General features: G+C 42.6%; 1 long non-coding RNA gene across 1 annotated transcript; it reads right to left on the bottom strand.

Moving 5' to 3' along the window:
• Positions 1-2150: 2150 nt before the first annotated feature.
• On the bottom strand, positions 2151-4655 carry LOC139075635 (uncharacterized). The gene is made up of 3 exons (XR_011526242.1): positions 4254-4655; positions 3216-3320; positions 2151-2414 (listed from the first exon to the last, which is right to left on the bottom strand). It is a non-coding gene; the product is annotated as an uncharacterized lncRNA (long non-coding RNA).
• Between the last annotated feature and the right edge of the window lie 277 nt (positions 4656-4932).

Here is a 4932-nt window from a genome sequence, read left to right as displayed (position 1 = left end):
CTAGTCTTTGCAAGTGTGCCTCAAAGAATATAAAGAAAAGTAGCCAAGTTGAAGTTCTCCGTGGCAAGACCCGTCCTGCTTTATGACTGTTTGATTTACCATGTTGTAAAGGGTGACTGGGTTTCCAGGCTAATCCTTAGGACCCTACTTAGTGTCTAATGTAGATGGAATGTATGCCATTTGTAATAGAATACAGTGGAAAACACCTCTGTTACCAGTGTATATAGCACGATGTTCTAAATCCCATTTGGGTTCTGACGTTCTATACTTCTGTGATATACAGAAGGAGCAAAGGGAAAATTCATTACTTGTAGTAGGGGTTGAATGGGCCTTTGTGATTTGACCTGGAGACCCAACAAACACTTATAACATTCTCTCTACAGAAGAACGAGTTGTGGGTTTCAAATTCTACACTGACAGACGCTCCGAACACAGGCCATTCATGAATTGGAGACTTCCTGTGGTGGATGAGAGCGTCCCTGGTGACAGTGGGCAGGAAGAGATTAAAGAGCAAGTCCAGAACTACTGTCGCTGGAACATTATGGGGGAAACACCAATCATGACAGCAAAGCCAGACATAGAGTCCTCAGAGAGTTGCAAGCCACAGCGCTGCGTGGTGAGTGCTGTGAAAACATAAGGCCGCGAGCCACACTTTGAGGAACACACTGCCAAGCTTCAGTAGAAGTCAACTGACAAGGCTCTGAAAGACAGAGTCTAAAAATCTTAATGTGCCTTTCTCTTTAAATTTTGGGGGTACATGCCCTTCTCCCTGGGCACCTGAGGTGTCATCCGTCTCTAAGATTAAGACTGTTACAGCAGGAATACAAAGTGGGGAAAAAATTGATATTGTGAATAACAGCTTCAGTTATTCAAAACAGAATTTTATAGCAAAACACTAGTCTTAAAAACAGGGGGCTAGCCCGGTGGAACAGTGGTTAGGTTCCCACATTCTGCCTATCGGCGGCCCAGGGTTCCCCAGTTCAGATCCCGGGTGTGGCCATGGCACCGTTTGGCAAGCCATGCTGTGGTAAGTGTCCCACGTATAAAATGTGGAGGAAGATGGGCATGGATGTTAGCTCAGGGCCAGTCTTCCTCAGCAAGAAGAGGAGGATTGGCAGTAGTTAGCTCGGGGCTAATCTTCCTCAAAAAAAAAGAAACAAGGCCTAAATCAGAGCAAGAGAAAGTTGTTCCAAATTCTTGTATTTCTTTCTTTAACGTGTGAAAGTTCCACACAGGACCGTAAAAGTACATATATGAAATAAAAAAGAAGTGAGAGGAAGGTCTTTCTCTTTAGACCTGGGGAAATGTAGGAAAGAGGAAGAAGGAAGCTGATGGAGTAGATTAGACAATAAGCTTCTTCATACTCCCTTCATACTTCATACTTCTTCATAATCTCATACTTCATACTTCATACTTTTCATACTGGTGCAAGGAAGCTTGCACCAGTGAATGTGAATCAGCTCACTGCTTTACTCATCGAGAAAATCTTATTAAAAATCTTTTAAAAGTTGGCTGAACTACACAGTGTGCTCAGTAACATAGTAAAAGCTGAATGACATCAAGGCCAACATGTTCAATTCAAATTGTTCTCTTTATCACGGGTTAATAAGGATGCTGATCCCTAACAATAACCATCGTTTCTTGACGAGGTATGATGGTTATCGAGGGGGAAAGTTCTATCAAGTCAAGAATGTTTGCACTATGAAGTGAACTCATAGTGTTTCTGCAAGATAAGAAGCCAGTTTAGTTCCAGCTTTTGTAGATGTGAACTGGACACCCAGACTTGCTTATTTGTTTGATGTTCTCAGTATTTTTAATGATCATAACACTTCCATGCAAGGAAGGAAGGTGGCATGCTTTCCAACGGTAGATAAGATCCAAGAGGAAGCACAAATGTTAGAATCTTGGAATCACAGTTCCTACACACTGTGATGACAGTAATTACAAGGAAGGTAGATGATGATCTTCATATAGCAAATTGGAGAAAAGTTATCACCAAACAGCTTATGCGTTTGGTAGAATGTTTTGAATTTTTCCATTGAAAGACGATTCACACATAGGAAGTCCATGGATATGGAATCCATTTCTTTCCCTGAAGGATCAATTAAATATTCCAATGTAATGAGGGAAGAAAATACTAGAACTTCTACTTTCATTTTTAATTAAATTTTATTAATGTTTAATACTCAAAACATTAGTAGAAGGTGTACATAATTCATAAATAAATATACATACACTGGGGATGCGGGCTTAAAGAGTTTCGCGATTGGGGTACACAATCAATAAAGTTTGGAGTCCACTGGATTAGAAGATAGAAGTATCAGGATATTTTAGCCTGAGACAATTAAAGATTTAATTTCTTTAATTCCCCTTGTGGTAATTCTTCCTGATTATATCCTGCCACGTACGTACATCTATATGGAAAGAGAATGTTAATGATACAGACTTTGAATATTTCCAGACCAGATTTCTTATGAAAATGAGTGACCATGATTTCTTACGCTAAAGTAATAAAGTGGCTTCTGATTATGGTTTAGTTTGCCATATAGCTTAACTACAGGGAAAATATGCCCATAGTCCAGCCCGTTTTTCTCACTGGGAACCGAGTAGTTGACATCTTGTTTACTTTAGTCTCCTGAAGGTAGTCTCTAACCACAGTCTCTGAGGGTCTGAGGAGTCTGAGGCCTTCCCTGTGGGGACCCTGGAAAGAGGTGACTTGTGCAGGAGCCATCCAGCAAAGCTCTGCTAGCCACCTGGGGCATTCTATTTTTTTTTTTTTTAAGATTTTATTTTTTTCCCTTTTTCTCCCCAAAGCCCCCCGGTACATAGTTGCATATGGGTCCTTCTAGTTGTGGCATGTGGGACGCTGCCTCAGCGTGGTTTGATGAGCAGTGCCATGTCCGCGCCCAGGATTCGAACTGACGAAACACTGGGCCGCCTGCAGCGGAGCAGGCGAACTTAACCACTCGGCCACGGGCCAGTGGGGTGTTCTTTTTAACCAGTGGTTTCCAAACTGTGCTCCTGGAGCCCTGCCTTCCATGGTATTCTGCATCCTACCCCACCCCCACTTTGCAGTTCTGCCTTAACCCATTTTCTATTTTCAGCTTTGGCATAAGATTTACTTCTAAGAAAAGCTGGAAAACTACCTCCCTACTCGACTGCCACCATTTGCATCTGCTTTCAATGCTGAGTTCTCTGGTTTCATCTAATTTTACCTGAATATCCACAGACACATCTTTTCTCCAATGAGCGTTTCTTTACCAGGCTCCATTTGTCTGCCTCCACATCAGATAAAGGAAAGGTTTATATGCAAAATTGAGCTGGAAGAAGGGATTTGAAGTTCAAGTCCACAGAAATGCACCTGAAGACTCAGAGAATTGACTGGATCCCCTTTTTCCTTCCTTTCATATCCTATTTGGCACTCATATTTATGGCTAAACCCTGGCTTGACATCTCAATATTCTAAATGCTTTGCAGTCTGCACAGAACTTTACCATGCCCAACTGTATCTGATTCTCACAACAGCCCGACACTGGGCAGTAATTATTATTACTCATTTTACAAACAAGGAAACCAGAGAAACTCAAAGGGGTTCAATAACCTGACCGCACTGCTTTTGAAGTCAGGCCGTCAGACTTTATGTTCAACGTTTCCCGTTACATCATGTTGGGTCTCAAAGTCCTTTGAATAAAGACAGTGCCCTCTTTTGTCTGACTTAGTGGGAAGCAGCCCAATGAAGCTTAATGATTTATGTTTATTTCTGAAGCGAGTAGGTGGCAGCAGGCTGGATTGGGTGGAGGCTGAAAGGAAATATAAAGCAGGCTCCGGGGACCTTGCTGCCTTGTCAGTAAAAACAACACCTATGCACACGAAACTCTTAAGGAAAAACAGAAGAATCCATCTTATTTTGCCATAGGAATATACCAATTTCTCTATATAGGGAATATCAAATGAGTACAGTTCGCTGCAAGGTTGGCTTTTCAACAGCAAGTGAAATAAATACAAAACCCAGCAGTAGAAAGTTTACTTTTTGGATGTGTACCCATAAACCAGAGAAAGAACAGCATGACAGATTTAGTTAATGGGGAAGAAGGCTTTCCCAAGATTGGAAAAGATAGGGAAGCAGGAAGAGCAACCTATTCTGATTGTAGCCGTGGGAGAGGCATAAAATTCAGGTAAGGAGTGTCTGCTGAACCCGCTAAGGAAAGAAATTATGAGGAGAAGCCTATGGACATCCTTACATTTGTCCTCACCTGTCTGGGTTTTTCTGCATGGTTTTCCTCTGCGGAGGAAGAGACTGAACAACTTTTCACGTTTCATTATTTTATGATTTTTGTCTGCCATATATGTAAGGAGATGAAGATATTCTTCTTATATCAGCGGCTGGTAGATGAATTCCTCGTCACAGAAGTCCCATCCTTGTGGGGAAAGTACTCAGCAGGGCCGCTCGCAGGAGTTAGTCTCAGGCGGGTTGGGGGTAGGGGCTGGTACCAAGGCGGTGCGGGAAGGGCATTCAGCGCAAAGAGATGGGATTGTCTGCCCCCTACTGGAGGGATGGAGGTGGAGTTAGGAAGTGGAGAAGGGAAGAAAAGAGGAGGGAGCAGGGAGGAGAGGAGAAGGGAGGATACAAGAACTGGCAGAATATGGACTATGTCACATGACCCCCTAAGACTCCTCTGTGACGTCATTAACTTCAAGAGATGATTGAGGAGAAAGACCAGTTACAGAAGCCTCCAAGGGCTGTATTTCCAGGTTGAGGGGAGACAAAACAGAAACATTTGTGAATGCAGGAGCTTAGCCGAGTTCTGAGTTCCGTTAGAAAGTTTCCTGAGTCCCCAAAGGGCAGGGAGGCGTCACTGACATCTGGGTTCCATGGTTAATCACTTTAAGACTTTTTATATATGAATCAATAAAAATTGCTTGCTTTACTAG

Source organism: Equus przewalskii, chromosome 14 (genome assembly GCF_037783145.1).
Source record: "Equus przewalskii isolate Varuska chromosome 14, EquPr2, whole genome shotgun sequence".
NCBI lineage: Eukaryota > Metazoa > Chordata > Mammalia > Perissodactyla > Equidae > Equus > Equus przewalskii.
Note: the sequence above shows the minus strand (reverse complement) of the source record. Positions and strands in the feature narration are given on the sequence as shown.